This window comes from Stomoxys calcitrans, chromosome 3, assembly GCF_963082655.1.
Source record: "Stomoxys calcitrans chromosome 3, idStoCalc2.1, whole genome shotgun sequence".
NCBI lineage: Eukaryota > Metazoa > Arthropoda > Insecta > Diptera > Muscidae > Stomoxys > Stomoxys calcitrans.
The window spans coordinates 144,789,069-144,813,992 of NC_081554.1; the positions used below are offsets into that span (position 1 = coordinate 144,789,069).

A 24,924-nucleotide genomic window follows, 5' to 3' on the forward strand; every position below is an offset into this window, starting at 1 on the left:
GCAACGATATTGTGAAGCAGCTCCTAGATTAAAAGAGTAAATGTACCCGAAACTATGTCAATGTCCTTTTTATACCCTCCACCATAAGATGGGGGGTATACTAATTTCGTCATTCTGTTTGTAACTACTCGAAATATTCGTCTGAGACCCCATAAAGTATATATATTCTTGATCGTCGTGAAATTTTATGTCGATTTAGCCATGTCCGTCCGTCTGTCCGTCCGTCCGTCCGTCTGTCGAAAGCACGCTAACTTCCGAAGGAGTAAAGCCAGCCGCTTGAAATTTTGCGCAAATACTTCTTATTAGTGTAGGTCGGTTGGTATTGTAAATGGGACATATCGGTCCATGTTTTAATATAGCTGCCATATAAACCGATCTTGGGTCTTGACTTCTTGAGCCTCTAGAGTGCGCAATTCTCATCCGATCGAAATGAAATTTTGCACGACGTGTTTTGTTATTATATCCAACAACTGCGCTAAGTATGGTTCACATCGGTCCATAACCTGATATAGCTGCCATATAAACCGATCTTGGGTCTTGACTTCTTGAGCCTCTAGAGGGCGCAATTCTTATCCGAATGGAATGGAATTTCGCACCAAGTATTTCGTTATGATATCCAACAACTGTGCCAAGTATGGTTGAAATCGGTTCATAACCTGATATAGCTGCCATATAAACAGATCTGGGGATTTGACTTCTTGAGCTTCTAGAGGGCGCAATTCCTATCCGATTTGGCTGAAATTTTGCAACGTATTTTATTTTTACTTTCAACAACTGTGTCAAATAAGGTTCAAATCGGTTCATAACCTGATATAGCTGCCATATAAACCGATCTGGGATCTTGACTTCTTGACCCCTAGAAGTCGCAATTATTATCCGATATGCCTGAAATTTTGTACGACGGATCCTCTCATGACCATCAACAAACGTGTTTATTATGGTCTGAATCGGTCTATAGCCCGATACAGATCCCATATAAATCGTTCTCTCTATTTTATTCCGTGAGCCCCAATGGGCGCAATTCTTATACGAATTGGCTGAAATTTTACACAGGTCTCCAACATATAATTTAATTGTGGTCCGAACCGGACCATATCTTGATATCGTTTTATTAGCAGCGCAACTCTTTTCTTATATCCTTTTTTGCCTAAGAAGAGATGCCGGGAAAAGAACTCGACAAATGCGATCCATGGTGGAGGGTATATAAGATTCGGCCCGGCCGAACTTAGCACGCTTTTACTTGTTCTTATATAGAATAGAAAGAATATAAATTTATAAATACATATGAAATTTTCACAAGTGTGAACAAATTTGGACAAGAAAAGTTGTTAGCCACAAATAAACAAACAGCATCTAAGGAGGAATCGTCCACACCGCAAGTGACCAGAGTCCAGAGCAAGAGTGGTTCCACTGCTTTCTCAACTGCCCCTGGATGCGTACGGAAGCTCATCATGACAAGATCTAACGAATTTTGTTAGGATTCCTGGCGGAATCGGAGGTCGAGGCTAACGCAACAGTGGTGTAAGTTCTGAATTCTGACTATGGTCCGGTTTCTGCAGATAAATCTCCACTATTGTAAGGACGCTTCAGTGGCACTGAAGCTTTTCCGGATGGCAGGGGGATTTGACGTGGTTCTTATCCAGGAACCATGGGTTTGTATAGGAATGGTTCGTGGACTAAGAATTTCGGGATTTAAACTTCTCAAGAGTACGGGAATGGGAGACACATAGCCTGTATTCTTGTAAAGAGTAGTCTAAATTTTTTTCTTCCTCCGTCTCTAAGCACTGAAGATTAAGTAGTAGCCAGCCTTGAAATAAATAAGTCTCATTACTGGCTGGCTTCCCTATATATGGCATACGATTCAGAGATTCCACCTTCAAACCTTAAGTTGCTAGTTGAAGCCGCTTCTGCAAGGAAGAAGCTCCTCGTTGTAGGAAGTGATGCTAATGCACATCACCCGATATGGGGAAGTTCTGATGTCGACGAAAGGTGTAAGCTGCATATCGAATATATTATAAGTTGCAATCTGGCGATTTGTAATAAAGGGGGATAAACCGACCTTTATTTCCAGGAATAGGCAGCAGGTACGAGTAATTACCTTTGTATCTGAAGATATAAGCGCAAGAATATGCGATTGAGAAGTGTTGGATGACCACAGCTTCTTTGATCATCGCTATATTAGTTTCGGCCTTGGAGAATATACTGCAAGTGGTGCCTCGGCTAAACAGAAGAAAGACAGATTGGGATAAATTTCGGCACGTCTTCCCTTTATAGACTAGAAAAGAAAGTGGGAACTGCGGAGGATATAAACATTGTGGTCAAGCAGATCACGAAGGCCCTGTGTCAGCTTGTGTCAGCATGTCATGGTGACAAGCCAAGGTGCAAACTGAGACTGCGATGGTGGAGCTAGTGATTGGTCTAAGTAAGGACTGCAGAAAACTCTTCAACAGAGCAAAAGCCACAAGAGCCCCACACGATTAAGGGATGAATAAGGCTGAGTTAAAAAAATATATGGGCGAGCTGAGAAAGGCTCAGAAAAAATCCTGGGTGGAAATCTGCAGCTCCGTGGAGGATGTATTTGAGGCCCTAGGCTTAGTATGATTCTGTCCTCTAGACCTGTTACGGTCTGTCCTATGTATGGACAATGTGTAGTGAGGAAACACTAGAACTACTCGTTGATACACAATTCCCGGGAAATTCTCCAACGGACAACGTGTCGCCAGAAGAGATTTGCACTGCTATGCATTCGTCGGAGGTAATTAGGGCAATTGTGTCTGAGCCGAAAATCCTTTGGACGATAAGAAGTTTCGACTGCTTGAAGTCGCCAGGCCCTGATTATGTATAACCGGTTAAATTACAAGCTGTGTCTGATAGATTGGATCTTCAGCTTATGGAGATATACTCTGCTTGTAACAGCATGTCTTATGTACCTGTGGGATGGAGGGACACAAAGGTAATTTTCATTCCAAAAGCAGGAAATCCTTGCCATTCGAAGGCGAGAGATTTTCGTCCTATTAGACTGTCATGCTTTATGCTGAAGACTCTTGAGAAGTTGATACAAACGTGTCGCCACTGGAGCAGTCAAGGAATATACAATGGTAGCATTTCTTGACGATGAGGGTGCTTTCAATAATGTAAAACCCACGTTAATCTTGAAGGAGTTGGAGTTTCTAGGCACTAACTCTACCGTAATAAAGTTTATTAATAATTTTCTTACTAAAAAAATGCATTACTGCAGTCTTGGGATCTGTGGATCTAAAAATATGGGTCAGCAGAGGAACACCTCGTGATCACGTATGCTGATGAGGTGGCTTTTGAGTTTAGGGGAAAGTGTCCCAGCAATATAAGAGATATACTTCAGTAGGCTCTACGTGCAACAGCTAAGTTAGCTACCGTAAGTAGTCTAGACGTAATTCGTGCAAGACAGAATTAGTTTTTTTCAGTAGCACATACAAGTTACCTGCAGTGGTACCCTGACTCTTGAAAGCTCAAAATACCTGGGTTTTTTGCTGGACAGGAAATTCAAATCCAACATTTTGGAGAGGGCAAAAAAGGCAACTCATGCCCTATACACTTGCAAGAGACCCATTGGCAACAGTTGAGGGTTAAGACCACGCGTCATGCACTGGGTATATACTGCAGTTGTCAGACCTATAATGCTATATGGTGTTGTGGTCTGGTGGACGGCGCTTCAAAAGTCCACTTACTGTTCAATACTCAAACGGATCCAAAGGATGGCTTGTTTGTGCATCACCGCCACACTGAGGACGACATCATCTGATGCACTGAATTTAATGCTACATCTAATACCTCTGGACATTGTAGCTACCCAAACTGCTGCGACCACTGCAGTAAGGCTAAGGTAGCTTTCTCTTTGGTCATGTGGCGGCTACGGACACTGTGTTATTCTTGATACAATGGCCGATGTTCCAGGCAGTGTGGATTACACACTTCCTGAGCCGCTTTTTGAGAACAAGTACTGTACCACTATTCCTGATAGAACCGATTTGAACTACGATATCCCTTGTAAAAGAAGTTACTTAAACTTCAATACGGATGGTTCCAAACTGGTCATATCGAAAAGGTTAGCCAACCATAGCAGTGTGCATCAAGCGGAGATCCTTGCAATTAAGGAAGTGATGGCAGAAATATATTCTTAGGCACCCAGGCAGTCATTATTTCTGAACACAAAAACTGCCCTCGGCTTCCGCAGATCTCTTAACGATATGGCTGAACAGTACAAAATTAACCTGTTCTAGGTGCCGGGCCACAGAGATATCGTAGGGAATTGTAAAGAGGATAAGCTTGTGAGACTAGGAACTACCTTACACATCCCAGGGAAACATATCTGTGGGTATGCCTCTAGCAACATGTAGACTAAGTTTTGAGACCAGGCCCGAAGGACAACGAATGATATATGATCAGAAAGAAGGGCCTGTAAGCAGTCCAAAACTATGTGGGCTAATATAGATTCGAAGAGGACTACCACATTGCAGTCACTGGCCCGACGTATAAGTCATGACTGGTGACTGTCTAATCGGAAAACATACTGACAGACTGAAAGTTGCAAGTAACAACTTTTGCAGAAGCTGTGGTGACATCGAAGAAAAAGAGTCTATAGAACACCTTCTTTGTGTGTGTCTCGCACTGGCACTCAGAAGGAGTTCCACTTATGTTCTCATTTCTTTGAGAACCTCTCTGATTTAGCGGATGTTGGGCTTTTAAAGCGACGGACGGTTCAACGTAGGAACTACAATAAAAGGCATCTTCCTTCTTCTGTTCCTGTGGTATCACAAGTGAGTCTGGCAGACTGCCACTTAAACCTAACCTAACTTTATTTTACCTTGCTACGCTTCAAAAGAGAATAATTATGTTCTGGTTTAAAATCCGTCTGTCCCTCTGTCCATCCCTGAATTCTTGTGATAAAGGTACAGAGTCGCATTAGTTGTTCGTTTATCGTAAAATTTTCCACAAGACACGTTTTTGACCCAAGAAAAGTCGCTTTTGATTTTGGAAAAAAAATGTATATCTTTCTCCCGATATGATCTGTATGTATATTTTTCTCCCGATATGAGCTATTATGGCTTTAGTTGCTACAATTTTAGAGAATTTTACAAATTTATTCACAGGACGAGGAAATTTTCTTCGAAATCACACCAGATTTTGGGTACACCTTCGATATAAAGTTTTTAAACGATATTGAGGCCTCAATATTGGAACGATCTCTACAAAATTTAGCATGCAATTTTCTTTTTCTATCAGTTTGTCTAGAAAACGAAATCTGATTTAGATACGGCTTCCATAAACATCGTCTGTTGTAGTTGGTTCTGCTCTATACTACTTGTTTTGATTTCAAATTAAGACCTACTAAAATGTCATTATACCCTACACCACCTTGGTACAGGGTATTATAAGTTTGTGCATTTGGTTGCAACGATAAGAAGGTGAAGAGCTAAGCCAATTGTTAAGAATCGGTTTAGAATCACTTCCTGAGTCGATTTAGCTATATTCGTCTGTTTGTTCATATATTATTGCGATCAAGGTACATGTCGCATTTATTGTTCGATTGTCATAAAATTTTGGACATGTCACTTCTTTGGCTCAACGCTATTGATTTTGGAATCGGTTCAGATTAAGATATAGCTCCAATATATATCTCTCATCCGATATGGACTTTTAAGGCTGTAGAAGCCACAATTTTGATCCGATCTTGACAAAATTTAGCACGAGGTGTTTTATTCGACGTCTACATATGGACCGTCAAAATCGGTTAGACTTAGACATAGCTCCCATATATACCTTTCATCCGATATGGCCTTTTAAGAGTGTCGGAGACACAATTTTGGTCCGATATTTGCCAAATTTATTTAACGTCTTAATACGTGTGAAAAATTTCGTCAAAATCGGTCCAGATTTAGATATAGCACCCAAATATAAACTTTCATCCGATATGGAATTTTAAGGCTGTTGCAGCCACAATTTTGATTCGATATCTATAAAAGTAAGCATGAAGTGTTTTATTTGACGTCTTAATAAGTGTGAAATTATTTCAAAATTGGTCCAGATTTAGATATAGCTCCCATATATAGACCTTCATCCGATATTGAATTTTGAGGCTGCAGCAGCCACAATTTTGGTCCCATTTTTACAAAATTTAGCATGAGACGTTTTATTTGGGGTCTGAATACGTGCGCATAACTTCAATAAAATCGGACCTGATTTAGATATAGCTTCCATATGTATATATAATCCGATATGGACTTTTAAGACAGTAGAATCCCCAATTTTTTTCAGATCTCATAAATATTAGGCGTGAGATATTATATTTGACGTTCCAGACTTAAATGTTACTCCCATATATATGTTTTATCCGATATGAATTTTTAAGGTTGTAGAAGTCCACTACTTTTGTTCTATCGTAAAACAAGTAAAAAGGCTTTAAGTTCGGCCATGCCGAACTTTGGATACGCACCACCTCGGGTATATTCGTAAACCACCTTTCGTCAAAATCCGGTGAAAAATTCATACCTTATGTCACCTAGCATCTATATCGAAATACGTTCCGATTTGGACTAAATACTAATAAGTACAAGTCATTGTTCAATTGTGTATAACAAAATATTGATCTTTTTAGTAGCTATATCTTAAAATAAACCGATCTAAACCATATACGACACGTATGTCAAAAAGCCTAATATAAGTCACTGTGTCAAATTTCAGTGAAATCGGATTATAAGTGCGCCTTTTATGGGGCCAAGACTTTAAATGGAGATATCGGTCTATATGGCAACTATATCCAAATCTAGACCGATTTGGACGAAGTTGGAGAAATATGTCGAAGAGCCTAACTCAACTCACTGTCCCAAATTTCTGTGAAATCAAACAATAAATGCGACTTTTATGGGCCCAAAACCTTAAATCGAGAGATCGGTCTATATGGCAGCTAAGTCCAAATCTGGACCGATCTGTGCCACATTGCAGAAGTATGTCGAAGGGCTTATCTAAACTCACTACTTCGAAGTTCGGCGACATCGGACAACAAATGAGCATTTTATGGGCCCAAAGCCTTAAATCGAGAGATCGGTCGATATTGCAGCTATATCCAAATCTGGACTGATCTGTACCAAATTGTAGAAGGATGTCGAAGGGCCTAACACAACTCACTGTCCCAAATTTTGGCAAAATCGGGCAATAAATAAGCCTTTTATGGGAGCAAGACCTTAAATCGAGAGATCGGTTTATATGGCAGCTATATCCAAATCTGGACCGATCTGAGCCAAGTTCAAGAATGATGTCGGAGGGCCCAACACTACTCACGGTCCCAAATTTTAGCAAAATTGGATAATAAATGTGGCTTTTATGGGTCATAGACCCTAAATCGGCGGATCGGTCTATATGGGGGCAATATGAAGATATAGTCCGATATAGCCGATCTTCGAACTTAACCTGCTTATGGACAAAAAAAAAAAGAATCTGTGCAAAAAATTCAATATATCTTTTTGAAGACTGTAGCGTGATTTAAATAGACAGACGGACGGACATGGCTAGATCGTCTTAGATTTTTACGCTGATCAAGAATGTATATACCCATTCTTCGGTGGTGGGTAAAAATCTTTCAAGGTTCAATTCGATATTTCGATAGGTGTGTACATGTTAAGTCTGACTAGACTTGGAGATAAGTTCTTTATATTAAAAGTAGTATGTAGATTAGGTTGAGTAGGGTTTTATATAGTGGGCTCCGGCCGACTTTTGTTTTGTATATGGTGCAGAATAGAGTTAGAAAAGGAATCACTTTTTGGGCGTGAGGAGCTTAGTGAAGTAATATTTCTGTATGCTAGATAATCGTATTACTCCTTTAATAAATGGAGCAACAAATTTAGAATTAGATATGCGTTAAATCGTTAACTATAATTTGGATAGACATCCTAATTATGACTTGAAACACTTTTTACTTTATATTGTTTATTTAGGAATATTTGATAAGGAACAACTGACTTATCCTTCAGACGATAAAACAAAAATTATGCCACAGAACATACTTATTTATTAGCTCGCTTTTTAATATAAAATTTTATGCCCATGTTTATATTACGACGTTTCGTGTCCCAAATTTTGTGTCCAAACGCAAGGATTCGAAGCCAGAATTGAAGCAAAATTTGTAAAATATTACTATTTTGCTCATGCCAAGTTACAGGAACTATAAACATATTATAGCGTTATTCATTTCAACCCAACGACTACTTAAAAACGCTTTTGTGCAAATGTATGTTAAGTGCATATCTAACGAGACGCCAAAGAATAAAAGAAACCATTTTAAAAGGATGCACATTCCCAGACATGCTTACATAAATTTCGTTAAGAGCTTGTATACATACATCCACTAATTACGCTCTACCCTGTACACAGTAATTAAATGGGGATTAATTCGTTGGCAAGGACATTTTTCCTTGAAATAACAATAATAAAGAGAGTGAATACCAAGCAGGAGGAACAGCACCCCACCGCCATAGGACCTAGAAAACTTTCAACACTTAAGCTATGTTAGTAATAACAACCCGAGTGGCGTCAATGACAACCCCATAGATGATAATGATAACATTGAATGGCTGTAGCAGCATAAAGAATCAAAGCATTCAATGCTTAAAAAGCCAAGGACATGCTAAGTCCTTCAGTACACCCACACATGTGCACTGAACTGTAATGATGTAGAGACTAGTTTTAGTTGTATGCACTTAAGTGATCAGATTTGATTTTATATGAATTTCCATTTCAAGGAAAGAATATTTTAATAAAAGTCGCATGCAAAGGCAAACACTGAAGAAAATTATTCACAACTACTGTCGAACAGGGAAATACTAACATAAATCACAAGTTTGTGATGACTAGATATACTACAATACATAAGTACATCGATTAGCCAAGAATTATTTTGTGAGTTGATCCAGCTATATTTATTTCTTCCTGATAGTGAGATCATTCAATGATCATTACAAATTTTTAAATTCAGATATAGATTACTAATATGTGACGCAGATATTGCTCTTACATACGTTTGAAACGTATTTCAGAGGACTATTGCTATAAAAATAGTGCTCGGAAAAGGCCCGAACATGAATTATATATTTGGGGTAAAATCAAAAAAAAAAAAATAATTTTGATACTAAATAAAGTGTGGATTAGTTAATGTAGGGTTGAAAAGAGGGATCAGATATTAATCCACCCCACGCCACTATGGACATACACCTAAGCCAGTAGTCGGCTTATTGTGTGCTCTAAATACTAAAAGTAGCCTAAATTTTAGCTACTTTTAGCTAAAAATTTATACAAAATAAATTTAGTTGGAGGGCACAATTTTATTCTACATACCAAACTTCTGTCAAACCAGCAAAAATTAAAGCGTCTAGGAACCGAAAAAGGATGATCGAGAGATCGGTTTACGTGGGAGCTATACCAGGTTATAGGCTGATTTGGACCGTACTTGACACAGTTGTTGGAAGTCGTAACAGAACACAGCATGCAAAACTACAGCCAAATCGGACAAAAATTGCGGCTTGTAATAACTCAAGAAGTCAAATCTGGAGATCAGTTTATATGAAAGCTATATCAGGCTATAGACCGATTCAGACCACAATAAAGACGTATGTTGCGTATAATTGCGACCTCTGGTCGATCGGTTCATATGACAGCTATACCAGATTATTAACCGATTTGAACCTAATTTGACACAGTTGTTGAAAGTAAGAATAAAATACGTCATGCAAAATTTCAGCCAAATCGGATAGGAATGGCGCCCTCTAGAAGCTCAAGAAGTCAAGACCCAAGATATGTTTATATAGCAGCTATATCTGGTTATTGGCCGACTTGGCACAGTTGTTGCACATCATAACAGAACACGTCGTGCAAAATTTCATTCCAATCGGATAAGAATTGCGCACTCTAGAGGCTCAAGAAGTCAAGACCCAAGATCGGTTAATATGCCAGTTATATCAGGTTATGAACCGATTTGAACTATGCTTAGCACAGTTGTTCGATATGATAACAAAACATGTCGTGCAAAATTTCATTCCAATCGGATAAGAATTGCGCACTCTAGAGGCTCAAGAAGTCAAGACCCAAGATCGGTTTATATGGCAGCTTTATCAAAACATGGACCGATATGACCCATTTACAAAACCAACCGACCTACACTAATAAGAAGTATTTGTGCAAAATTTCAAGCTGCTAGCTTTACTCCTTCGGAAGTTAGCGTGCTTTCGACAGACAGACTGACGGACGGACGGACATGGGTACATCGACATAAAATGTCACGACGATCAAGAATATATATACTTTATGGGGTCTCAGACGAATATTTCGAGTAGTTACAAACAGAATGACGAAATTAGTATACCCTCCATCTTATGGTGGAGGGTATAAAAACACCACCTCCTACAACATCATTAAATAAATATTTCCTTAAATGGCTTTAAAGAATAGTTTTCCGAACTTGGTAGGTATTGATTTTCGTAAAATTGTTCCCATATTTTTTTACTCACAAAAATAAAAAAAAACAGTTTATCTTAAACTTCCCAGAAAAACAATTGAACAACAAGAAAAAAACACAACTTAGGCAACCTTTGAAGCTAGACAAATCTGTGGATAAGCCACACTTCACAGAACACAAAGTGTATAAATGTTTATGCACTTGTATGTGTGCGGATGTGGATAAGACTAAAGATCCCTTTGTATATATCTTTGGGCACATGACTTAAACCAATGTGGGACTGTATGGGTATATTTATTTGTGTATAAAAAAAAGGACACACACCATTAAATCTGTTACCAAGTTTGGTGTGCTTTTCTTAGTTTCTACTCTCCATCTCTATTGACTAGAAAACCCCAAGTAAAAACCAACATAGCACACACACACTTACTCAGTGCCGGCATCAACACAAAAAGGCTTAAGGCCTATTAAGGCTAAGAATATCAAGCCCAAAAAATGGTATCGACATGCGAATGGATTGGGGTTAAAACGGTCGAATCTTTACAGAAACATAAATTCAGTATAAAAATGTTATGAATGATGGTTTTTTGATAGCAAACGTTTTTGGGAATAAAAAAGTCATCTGCCTTCGAAAATACTAGCACATCAATATTCTAAAAAGGCAGCTGCTATACCTTCTTAGTTCAAAATTTCAATAAACCTAATGTTACACAATGCAAAACTGAAGTGACTGTAAGAGAAAAGTGTACATGTGTTCGCTTACAAAGGCATAGGTCGAACGAAAAGTACATTATTATGTTTTATTTTCATTATGAATAGAAATCGGTTCAGATTTAGATATAGACTTTCACATTGAACTTTGATTGGAGCAGTCGTTTTGACATTTCGCGCAAGAATATTCTGCAACTTGTATAGGTCTAGTCTGCAGGGGCTTTTGACGAACACACATATGTCGAGTCTTCAGCACAAGGCCGAACCTATTTATCTTCGCATGCCTATAATTTACCCTAGACTATCAGTATTCTCTGGCAAACCAATACGCTCTTTGAGTGCTTGGAAAAAGGCTTGGTGTGAATTATCGTAAAAACTCACCGATAAGGAGGGATGCTTCCTTAATAGGGCTCGGAGATTCGCTGCATACCAAAAGATACACCTCTCGATTTTGAAACGGCACAGCAGTCAGTTAAAAAGCTGCGGTAATCTACAATAGATGGCATCACATGCTCAAAAGAACTAGGGCGGACAATAGTAATATGAGTGCAAGAACCTTTGCTAATGTCGCTAAGAACAGTTTGGTGATGACAGTTGTGGACAAGGTAAAAGAATAGGCCTTCTCTGAAAAATTTGGTTTCCGAATTTTTTAGATTCAGACCAAAGATAAGCAAACTTCATTTAAAGATAAAAAACTTTCCAACTTTTAAAGGAAAATTTTCCTTTGGTGAAATATATTTTTCATGATATTAAGTTAGCACCACACCACCACCAGCATATTAATGCTATCATTTAAGTAAGCCTATTACAGGCCTGTCGTGTGTATATTATTACTTTAGTTGTTTTTTATCCAAAGCGGAGTCGAACTTAATGACCAAGAGAATTATGTTAAGCAGAAAGATTGGATTATTGAAAAGTTACTGAAGGAAATTTCCTGATCAACAGATCCTTGAATGTATATGTAGCAGCTCCTTGTATAAGTTCCGTTTCAAAAGGTGACTAGATTTTCCTGTTCACTACCGTCTCTTTGCTCATATCCACAAGACTGTTGAAGGTCTCGGTTAGTCAGCTCATTTCTGTGCTATTTAAACATCATCCTTATGCAATTCGCATATGTGATGCGTGCAGTCTTGGATTGACGGAAGCCTGGTATTGCCATCTGGAAGATCATGTTACACCATGATGGACCAAAACTAGAGAACAAAATGAGTGAATTTTGGGAACCCAGATCTGTTTTAGACTGCCTGAACATAAAATGGTCCTGCAGGCGGAGATCCAGGCGATCACGAAATGCGTGAGGTGGTGTGGTGCTAATGCGAGGACGTCGAGTGTGAACATCTTTATGGCCATAAGGGCAATAACAACCAGAACGGTAAAGGCACAAATAGTCTTGGAGTGTAAGAAGCAGATTAACGCATTCTCCGAGAATAGCACGATCCGTATTGCTTGGGTGCCGGGCCATACCGGAGTAAGGGAAAGGAAGCAAGCAGGAGGTGAGTAAAGTTTTTGGTATTATAACTGGACACATTACACTACGATCTGACTTATGCAAAATCGGTGCAGCAACTGATACCATGTTTAGGGCATGTGGAGAAGATGATGAGACTTTCGAGCATTTCCTATGTCATTGCCCGGCTTTCGCGGCTACACATAAATGGTTTTTGAACATATTCTTAAAGAGCAGATAATGATGAATACCAAACGAAATATCTTAGATTCCCAATATGCCCTTCGCTCAGGTCACAGTACTACTTCTATGTTGCTACATCTTATTGAATCTATAATGATAAAGTTAGTGCTCTTCTATCTCTTGACTTGACGTAAGCTTTTAACTCCATTTGCTTCAGGACTATGGTTGATAAGCTTAGAAACAACTTTAGTTTTTCCATATCTGCTTCAATTTGTTGAGTTAAATTGAATTGTGAATTGGGTTCGGTTTCAGGGCACCTACTTTTTTAACTTTACATTAATGATTTTTCAGAAATCCTAATATCAAGCCAGTGTAACTCTTTTGTTTTTGCCGATGATATCTGCTTTTTAGTGCTGATCGTGGTTCCGACAATCGTTTGGAATCCGAAGTGAACACTTTTCTACATAGGGTCTTATTGTGGCCTAGTCTTACCCCCCTTTCTATAAATCGCTTGAATATAAAGGCTATGTTGTTTGGATCCCATTTGCAATCTAAGTTTGACATATTGGTACGGAACTCGCGCTTCAATTATGTAGATAGGCTTAAATGCTGACAAGGATTTGAATTTAGGTAGCCATATTGACATTGTTCACTCTCGGGTTTATGGTGTTCTGCGAAGATTATACTCAGCTGGTATTAACATACTATTATGGGTAAAAAGTCACTTGCTCACGCTTTTTTAATTCTGCATATTTTGTACGGATTGGAAGTAGTATTAGGGAATAATGAATATGGTGGTTAGATTTGTGTATAATGTTCGTGGTGAAACTTCCATATACGTAAAAGTCTTTCTGGGCACATCCTTTTACAGATGTATTGATCTACGCAATACTAAATTTTTCTACAAGGTCGTTAAAAGTGGAGTGCCAGTGACATTATGTATATATTTTAATTTTTCTCGCTCAAGTAGAAGTACTTATATCTTTTTGCCCTATATATGCAGGTCTATAAGTTAGAGATCTCTTGCAATTCGTTTGGCGAGTTGTTGGAATTTATTGCCAACTGAGCTACGAATCTTTTCACATTCTAATAATGCTTAAACTTCTAGACTTGTTTTTCTTTTGATTCCACTTATCTGCTTTTTTGGATTTCTTTTTTTTTTTGGAATGCTAACCGGGCAAGGACTTTTTAAACTTTTAATTTGAAATTGAGTGCATATTTAAGGCTGGGGAGCTAATTGAATTTTCGTATATGAATTTGATTATGTATAAAGTTTGTATATACATATAGGTATACATTTTTGTATTTGTGAATGTATTCTTAGCAATCCGTTTTTGGCCGCGAAGGCTTTTGTATTACTATCATAAGTAAATAAATAAAATTAAAAAAAAAAAAAAATGCATGAAATCTTTATTTGAATATATAGTAGGATCCATATAATTGAATGTTTGAAGATTATTTCATGCAAATGGTCCATCCGCTTAGTCCAATTTTGCCATACTCTTTCCAACATTTAGGCCGGTATCGCACAAATAAATGCTTCAATGTTGTCGTCCAAGGCGTCAATTGAAGTCGGTTTGTCTGTATGGAAATGAGCTTTAACATAGCCCCACAAAAATAATTTAAAGCCGTTCAACCGCACGATCTAGGTGCCAATTGACCGGTACGGAACATGAAATAAAATGTTCACCGAACTTGCCTCTCAATAATTCCATAGTTACGCGTGCTGTGTGGCATGTGGCACCGTCTTGTGGAAACCGCATGTCATGCAAGTCAAGCTCTTGCATTTTAGGCAAAAAAAGTAAGATTCCATCTCACGGTAGCGCTCACCATTCACAGTTAAGTTACGATTCGCATCATCTTCAAAGAATTACGGTCAAGCCTATAAATTTGCAAGCGTTGTTCGTTTGTTAGACTATTTATAGTTAAATTATAGACCAAACTAAAGATGTTTGATAGTGAAACAAAACACGAAACGTGCGTGAGCCATTTAAACCATGGATGCCAAAAAGATAATAGTTAAAAAATCACCATTTATTTAGTAATAAGAGCGCACAACAAGCCGATTACTGGCTTAGGTGTATGTCCCTAATGGCATGGGCGGATTAATATCCTCACCCTCTTTTCAAACTAATAAAACTTTACAATGATCCAAACTTTCTGCTTCAAGGATCTGTTGATGAGGAAACTTTTTCAGTAACTTTTCAATAATCCAATCTTTCTGCTTAACATAATTCTCATGGTCATTAAGCTCGACTCCAATTGGAGAAAAAAATCTAAAGTAATGATAGCATCTTTATTTTATAGTTTTGGGTCTGTGGCTCATTGTAATTGCTAAAAACCTACGAATAAGGATAAATCTTAGATTATGGGTTTATCTAAGATAAATCTTAGATTATAGATTGCTTTACTGTGTAGGATGAGTTGATGTGGGATAGTTAATGGACTGTCATCTGTAAACTTTGACGTCCTTGTCTGGGTTCAGGCTGGTATCGAGGCCGATACAAACTTATTGCTTTTGATGATCAACATTCAAATGAAATGTAGCGTTGCATCCTTAAAACGTTGGTGAGTTCTCGCTCCGTCTGGCCGGATCTAGTCAAGAAGAATATTTAAATTTGTGTCCACTCTCTGCAGCATATCAATCAGTATGTTGGCAGTCGTGAATGTTCTTGACGTGTGCTATAGTCCCTGGTCGATAGACATAAACCAGGGATTTCAAATAACCCTGTAAAAAGAAATCGCATGGACTCAAATCTGGAGTGCGGCAATTAGAGCACAAATTCATTGAGACTCGTGCCATGTGTGCTGCAGAAATCACACGTTTCTAACTTTTATTCATTTTCCTGTATTCATGGTAACTGCGCGCTCGTTTTCTTTCAAAATATAAGATCCAATTATTCCGGAAGGTACATTTTGTTGCAACAAGTGAGCGACCGTTAGAAAAGAAGCTCAAGTCAGTGAAGGCCCACTGCTCTGGAGAGAGAAATAAATTTGTGGACTTCCCCTCCAGATGCGCCCCGTTTCGACTCCCTCCCCGCCCAACTCACCGCTCGGGAGTTTTGCAAATAGTTTCTCTGGCGCACCCTGTAGAAGGCACATTTCTTCTCTTGCTCCAGTAGTATCGCAATGGACGAAAACATCTAAGGGAGTATTTTGGCAGACTGCCTTACCTAACCTTCTACAAATTTCTACAATCAAAAGATAATGCTAAATGCCGAATTGCGTGATCATCGGTTAACAAATGACCAAATTATTGCAATATTAAACTCAAACTTGGACCAGAATATATAAAGGAACTACAAATAAGCTTGAAGAGATTTCGATGTCAAAAAGGAACACGTTGTGCAGTTAAGATCGGTTCATAAATGCGCTTGTAAAGGCTTTAGTAAAATAGTTCGATACATGTAAGAGATATATCAAAATCTGGAAATCAATCCCATGAAAATCTTTAGTAATGTCAGGAGTCGTTGTAGAACTCTTCGCGATAAATTTCTCGAGGATTGGTTATAAAAATGACCATATTATTGCAATATTTTTCCAAGTGGGAGCTATATACACATCTAAAACGATATCTTCCAATTGCAACAGTCCTCATCTCTAAGCCAAGAAAAATGATAGATTTTGTATATAAAACACATTTCTAGAGAGACAGACTGTAGTATGCCCATTCTGTGGTTACAAATATAAAAATATAAAGGCTTAATACAAAAGTCGAACTTCATTGACATGGTATGCCTCTAAGTTTTATTATAAATTTAAGCCTCTTTTAACTAAATAGCATTTCTAGGGACAATTTTAGCTTGTCTTTATGGGAAAAGGATACACAAAGAAACGCCTGGGTGCAGGAGGATAAAATATATACGCCTACTCATACTTATATGCATGTCTAAAAAATGTTCACTCTTGCGTAGCGAGACTTTACTTGTGTATGTGTGGCTTAACATCTATATGGAACCGTTATGGCTGACTACTTCCGCCGAGTGTTCACAACAAAGATTAGGGCTACTTTTAAGAGAGCCGTAGTGTGAGTATATGTGTGCCTGGCAAAGAATTGATTAAAGTTTGATGAAAGCACAGGATTTACAGGGTTAGCCGCACATGAAAAAAAACGTTGATTTTTGATGTGAATGGGGTAGACGAAAAAAGAATCAGCCATTATCATTAAACCTAAATCAGATGGTTTCTTGCTGCTTTCTATTACAAGTGAGAGAAAAAAGTTGTTGTTTTTTTAACTAAAACGGATATTTTCCTAAGTAAAGTGTAAAATAAAAGAGCTACTTTTTGTACATGAATGAAGTTTAAATATTGGCTAAGCGCAAATTTGAAGCTTCAATGAATTAGCACTCAAGCAGATCTAAAAGGGGATAACCAAAAAGTAAAACTGGGAATAGTAATTGATCAATCATCACATAAGTATTTGGAAGTAAAGAAGTGTAGAAATCGTCGCCAGTGATTACACTTGTTTATATTATTGGAATTGCTCTAAAAACGAAATTTAGTACTTGCAACAAATTGACTATTCACGAGATAGTGAGTGTAAGCAATAATAACTAACAAAACTTACATTTTGAAATTTTGCACAGATATTTCTTATTGATTTAAGTCGCCGAAGGTTGCCCAATATGAGTACTTTAGACCCTATATCCGATTAAGGGGAAATTAATAAAACTAACTCCTCTTTTTCTCTGAAGCACCTGGATTAAATATTGCTTTAAAGAATATCAAATAAACAAAAGAGACTCCATTTAGCTTCACCGGTCTAAGTTTGGATGCCCACTATCTCTTATCAAAACTTCCACAAATCAGAAGGAAATTTTGTTAATTTTTATACCTTCCACCATAGGATGGGTGGTATACTAATTTCGTCATTCTGTTTGTAACTACTCAAAATATTCGTCTGAGACCCCATAAAGTAAATATATTCTTAATCGCCGCGACATTTTGTATCGATCTAGCCATGTCCGTCCGTCTGTCCGTTCGTCCGTCTGTCCGTTCGTCCGTCCGTCTGTCTGTCGAAAGCACGCTAAATTCCGAAGGAGTAAAGCTAGCCGCTTGAAATTTTGCACAAATACTTCTTGTTAGTGTAGGTCGGTTGGTATTGTAAATGGGCCATATCGGACCATGTTTTGATAAAGCTGCCATGCAAACCGATCTTGGGTCTTGACTTCTTGAGCCTCTAGCCTCTTACACGAAGTATTTTGTTATTACTTCCAACAATTGTGCTTAGTATGGATCATATCGGTTCATAACCTGATATAGCTGTCATATAAACAGATCTGGGGACTTGACTTCTTGAGCTTCTAGAGGGCGCAATTCCTATCCGATTTGGCTGAAATTTTGTATGACGTATTTTATTCTTACTTTCAACAACTGTACCAAATAAACTTAAAATCGGTTCAAAATCTGATATATCTGTCATATAAACCAATCTGGGATCTTGGCTTCTTGAGCCTCTAGAGGTCGCAATTATTATCCGATTTGCCTGAAATTTTGTACGGCGGATCCTCTCATGATCGTTAACATACGTGTTTATTATGATCTCAATTGGTCTATAGCCCGATACAGCTCCCATATAAATCGATATCTCCATTTTACTTCTTGAGCCCCCAAAGGGCGTAATTCTTATTCGATTGGGATGACATTTTACACAGGTCTCCAACATATAATATAATTGTGGTTCAAACCGGACCATATCTTGATATCGCTCTAATAGCAGAGCAAATCTTTTCTTATATCCTTTTTTGTTTTTGCCTACGAAGAGATGGCGGGAAAAGAACTCGACAAATGCGATCCATGGTGGAGGGTATATAAGATTCGGCCCGGTCGAACTTACGCTTTTACACGCTTTTACTTATTTAAATCTAAGACGTTAAATTGGGAAGCTGCAGCTTAACATGGTCCGCTCCAGACTATATTCGTCACGGATTTCTATATATAATGGCGCTTACTGTTCGAAATTTCAGTTAAATGGAATAACATATTATCATTTTATGGATTCAAGACCTTAACTCGTGGGATCGCACATAGGAGCATATTAAAATAATTCTCCTCTGGATGAGACGATGATGGATCTAATATAGAACACTGTTTCAAATTTCACCGAAATTTCGTAATAATATACATGCGCATTTTATGCCACTCCACTGTTGAACGTTAATAGAGAATTTGCTACTATTGTATTTGATGTGAAAGTCACTTCGTTTATTGCAGAACCTTAAGGAACTTCGTCTGTGGTAAAGTATGCCTCCTTTATGTTTAAGTTCAAAAATTCTTTTATATCAAAATTGGTTTTGTTTACAGCAAAAGTTACATTGTTACACGAAAAATTGATTCATTTAGTTTATTTATCTCTTGTATCTCTTCCATTTGGTAGATAGTGCATGACCAAAATGGTTTACTCTGAAATGACAAGTTATTAGTTTTCTCATTAAGTAATGGTCAGTCAGCTAGCAATCAGTGTTGGTAAGTACGAGTATGCAGTAGTGTGCATTGTTTGAAAATATTCTGCGCTATAAAAAAATCTCCCTACCTAAGTAGGTATTTATATATGCGAAAGCAAAAGAACTTAAAGGCATAATTAATTTTTAAAAGGACGGGCGAAGCCAACTTTTTGATAAACTACACCACATTGGGTATGCAGGCTAAGTCGTCGAAACTAAAATTTGCTTAAATTTTAAATGAAGAATTTCGACCATAATCCGCACATACTTTTGTGGTACAATTTGGTCATATATGGGAGTTCTATCTAAATATGAACAGAATTCTGTGATGGTTACCAGTGATCTGAAGAGGAACCTTAATGAAAAATTTTTTTTGAAGATCGGTTAACAAACGAAGTAAATGATTACAATATATGTGTTAAAATCGGACGAAATTATGTATTGGAGTTATATCTAAATCCGAAGAGATTTAAACCGAATTTGGCACACATGCACCCAGAGAAACCATTGGTAGGAACTCGATTATAACAACATCAAGTAAAAGCGTGCTAAGTTCGGCCGGGCCGAATCTTATAAACCCTCCATCATGTATCGCATTTGTCGAGTTCTTTTCCCGGCAACTCTTCTTAGGCAAAAGCAAACAAGTAAAAAGGCGTTAAGTTCGGCCGGGTCGAACTTTGGATACCCACCACCTCGGATATATATGTGAACCACCTTTCCTCAAAATCCGGTGCAAAATTCATACCTTATGCCGCATAGCAGCTTTATCAATATATATTCCGATTTGGACCAGATACTAATAAGTAAAAGTTATTGTTCAATTGTATATAACAAAATATTGGTCTTTTTAGTAGTTATATCTAAAAATAAAGCGATCTGAACTATATACGACGTGGATGTCGAAAAGCATAACATAAGTCAGTGTGTCAAATTTCAGTGCAATCGGATTAAAAATGCGCCTTTTATGGCGCCAAGACTTTAAATCGAGAGATCGGTTTTTATGGCAGCTATATGAAAACCTTGATCGATCTAGACCAAATTGCAAAAATATGTGGAGGGGCTTAACTTAACTTTTTGTCCTAAATTTCGGCAACATCGGACAATTAATGCGCTTTTTATGGCCCCAAAACCTAAAACCGAGAGATCGGTCTATATGGCAGCTATATCCAAATCTGAACCGTTCTGGGCCAAATTGACGAAGGATGTCGTAGGGCCTAACACAACTCACTGTCCCAAATTTCAGCAAAATCGGGTTATAAATGTAGTTTTTATGGGCCTATGAACATAAATCGGAGGATCGGTCTATATGGCAGCTATATCCAAATCTAAACCGATCTGGTCCAAATTGATGGAGGATTTCGAAGGGCCTAACAACACTCACTGTCCTAAATTTCAGTAAAATCGGATAATAAATGTGGCTTTTATGGGCCTAAGACCCTAAATCGGAGGATCGGTCTATATGGCAGCTATATCCAAATCTGGACCGATCTGGGCCAAATTGATGGAGGATTTCGGAGGGCCTAACAACACTCTCTGTCCTAAATTTCAGTAAAATCGGATAATAAATGTGGCTTTTATGGGCCTAAGACACGAAATCGACGGATCGGTCTATATGGGGGCTATACCAAGATATAGTCCGATATAGCCCATCTTCGAACTTAACCTGCTTATGGACAAAAAAAAAGAATCTGTGCAAAGTTTCAGCTCAATATCTCTAATTTTGAAGACTGTAGCGTGATTTCAACAGACAGACGGACATGTCTAGATCGTCTTAGATTTTTACGCTGATCAAGAATATATATACTTTATAGCGTCGGAAATGGATATTTCGATGTGTTGCAGACGGAATGACTAAATGAATATACCCCATCCGTCGGTGGTGGGTATAAAAATATTGGTCTTTTAAGTAGCCATATCTTAAAATAAACCGATCTGAACCATATACAACATGGATGTCGAAAAGCCGAACATAAGTCAATGTGTCAAATTTCAGTTAAATCGGATTATAAATGTGCCTTTTCTTGGGGCCGAGATTTTAAATCGAGTTATCGGTCGATATGGCAGCTATATACAAATCTTGATCGATCCATACCAAATTGGAGAAATGTGTGGAGGGATTTAACTCAACTCTCTGTCCCAAATTTCGGCAACATCGGACAATAAATGCGCCTTTTATGGGTCCAAAACATTAAATCGAAAGATCGGTCTATATGGCAGCTAAATCCAAATGTGGAAGGATGCCGAATGGCTTAACACAAGTCGCTGTCTAAAATTTCAGCGACATCGGACAATAAATGCGCCTTTTATAGGCCCAGAACTTTAAATCGAGAGATCGGTCTATATGGCAGCTATATCCAAATCTGATCCGATGAAGGCGAATGTTGAGGGACGTAACACAACTCACTACCCAAATTTCAGCAAAATCGAATAATAAATATGGCTTTTATGGGCCTAAGACCCTAAATCGGAGGATCGGTCTATATGGCAGCTATATCTAAATCTGGACCGATCCCTGCCAAATTACCAGGGATGTTAAAGGAACTAACACAACTCACTGTCCCAAATTTCAGCAAAATCGGATAATAAATGTGGCTTTTATGGGCATAAGACCCTAAATCGGTGGATCAGGTTATATGGGACTATATCAAGATCTAGTCCGATATAGCCCATCTTCGAGCTTAACCTGCTTATGGACGAAAAAAAAATCTGTTCAAAACTTCAGCTTAATATCTCTGTTTTGAAAGACTGTAGCGTGATTTCAACAGACAGACGGACAGACATGTCAAGATCGTCTTAGATTTTTATGCTGATCAAGAATTTATATACTTTATAGGGTCGGAAATGAATATTTCGATGTGTTGCAAACGGAATGACAAAATGAATATACCCCCATCCTTCGGTGGTGGGTATAAAAAAGTAATCGTCCTATACAGTTTTTAAAAATGTAAACGTGTCAATTTCTGCTTTTTTGTCGTAATATAATTGCCAGAAAGAAAGGGAAAAAAATTTCATTGGTTACTTACATTTTTTCTGCATGTGTTATAGCTGAAACATGAAACAAATAAACAAATTTTAATTTATTTTAATTAAATTCTTTTTAAAACGATTTGCAATATATCAACTTTATAAGACTTTTTTTTTGTTATCAACCCCTAACACCCCATTGCCAATGGTGGTCGAGAGTAAACTTTTCTTTGCTATTTTTTTCTTAATCTGTAACAAGATTTTTACTTTCCTTCCCGCTCCTATGCATGCGTTTGGTTGAAATAAAATGTGGGTTCTATTAAAACACATTTAGATTTCATTACATTTGCTTTTGTGTGAGTTTTATGGCTTTAAGCAATTTTTCATTCAATTTTACTTCGCCCCCTATTACCCTAGGCAATCACCAATAGTTTTGAGCCCCTTTCAATTTTCTTTAGAAAGAGCAAGCTGTGGTGGTGGCAAACACTTTTTATGCTAACACCAAATGACGCTTAAATCGGCAAAAGGAAACTGTCGTAAAATAATAAGCCTTAACAAATTTACGCAATATTATTAACACTCGCATTTAAATTGGGGAGGCTGTCTGAGCAACGAATTGCCTACTGTCATGCTAACTCTGTCGACCTTCAGCCCCTTCCCCATTCAACTGACACTTTTGGCATAGCAATATCCCCCACCCATCTATGTATCTGCGAGCTAAGGAATCTGCCCATCTTGTAGCACTACAAACAAGCATGGCCAAACTGTTGACACTTTGGCCCTTTTGCTTTGGAAATTGGCACACTACAACATCAACTCCTCCTTTCCCGTTTGATGTCACTGGTATTGCCATTACCATCAAACGCTGTTACTACTGCTGTTTCTGACGCTTGTTGCCATTGTTCTTGTCGATGTCCTTGATGTTGCTCCTGCTGGCGCTGTCGCTGTTCTGTTGTGCTTGTCAAGTATATAATCGATTTTGACATTTTAAAGTAAATGCTCTCAAGAATTTAGGAAATTATTTAAATTTTTTATTTCATTGTATTTTTGTTGGTGGGGCGGGGATGGAGCAGTGTCTTAACCTTCCTCCCCTTGGAAAGGCAACATCTTTTATTGTTTGTTTCCTCGGCGAGAAATAAACAATCAAGGAAAAGTGCTGCTTAAGCATTCCTTTTGTCGGTTCTATGAGTGAATTTATTACTTTTCTCCGACTGCCCCTTTCCCCGACCCCCCATGAAAAAGCATTTGCCTAAGACGTAACGTAAGTCACACACGTTGCTGAATTGAAAATGGAAAATGTATTGAATTGTACGACAACTACTCATGCTTTACGAGGAGCTCCAAATCTAAATAAATCACTGTTGGAGAAAATTTTTGGGATTTAAGAGATTTGGAGTATTATTATGGAGGATATTGATATTTATCGTTCAAATTTGAAATGATTTGGCATTTAACTGTGTCAAGTGTTTCTTAGTACAACGTAAAACTAAGTGAATGAAAGTGCGTATGTAATTTAAATGCTCCTCACTCTTGAGATTTGAATATAGTCCTGAGAGAAAATCTGTCTTTGGTATCGGCAATGAAATTTGGGTGCAAACATGAAGGATAAACATATTTATAATCCCATATAGAAATAACAATGTAATGTGGGTTAACCCACTCGATTCCCTTGACCTATTTCCATGAAATTTAATATATTCATTACAAAACAAAATATTTTTCTAACAAAATTTTAAAAATTTTTATTTTTATAGCCGAGTCCGAACGGGAGAAGCTTTAACGGGGCGTAGTACCTCACAAATATCTGGATCATCATGTTACACGGATGGATCAAAGCTAGAGGATAGAGTGGGCCTGTGGGCCTGTGGGCCTAAATTGAGAACCCAGGGACTGAGATCTTTTTAGACTGCCTGACCATAATACGATGCTGCAGGCAGAGATCCGAGCGATCACGGAATGCGTGAGGTGTCGTGTTTTTCAAGCGAGGACATCGAGTGTGAACATCTTTATTGACATTAAACTAGCCATTAGGGCAATAACAATCAGAACTGTAAGGTCACGAACTGTCTTGGAGTGTAAAAAGGAGAGTAATGTCATCTCTGAGGATGGTACCAATTGCATCGTTTGGGTGTCGGGCCATAACGGAATAATGAGGAATGAAAAAGCAGACTATTTGCCAGTGAAGGCCAGAGGACTGCCATAAATAAACCGAAAGGCTTCCAGTTAACCAGAAGCCTTTCGGGTCGACGCAGTCGGCGTGGGCTACGAAAGAGCAGAGCTCCACAGAGAAAACTGTGGAAAAGCAAAACATTCGGTAGGACGGCGAAAATTCTATGGGGAGATCCGAATTGTGACTATTTCTGTTATTACTGAAAGAAAGTAAGATGGGGGTCAGTAAAGCTTTCGGTATCAAAACAGGACACATAAGACTACGAGCTCAATTATGCAAAATCGGTGCGGCAATTGATGGCATGTGTAGGGCATGTGGGGAAGACTATGAGACGTTGGAGCATCTTATATGTCATTGCCCGGCTTTAGCGGCCAACAGACACCGGTACTTAGGTGGGCACACAATACCAGCCATGAACCAACATAGGGGCGCGGTATGGAAAACAATTTAGGATTTTGTATTGTAAGTTGCGCGGAATTTATAACTTAGATTTTCTTTTTTTAAGGTTACTTTTAGTATTTAT

The 24,924-nt window shown here is 38.1% G+C and overlaps 1 protein-coding gene across 1 annotated transcript in view; it reads right to left on the minus strand.

Moving 5' to 3' along the window:
* Positions 1-24,924, minus strand: part of LOC106088824 (uncharacterized) — a 381,905-nt gene that overhangs the window by 288,931 nt on the left and 68,050 nt on the right. Inside the window, exon 2 of the mRNA XM_059366031.1 lies at positions 22,291-22,312. The gene's annotated coding sequence lies outside the window, so the exon portion shown is untranslated. The remainder of the gene's footprint in view (positions 1-22,290; positions 22,313-24,924) is intronic.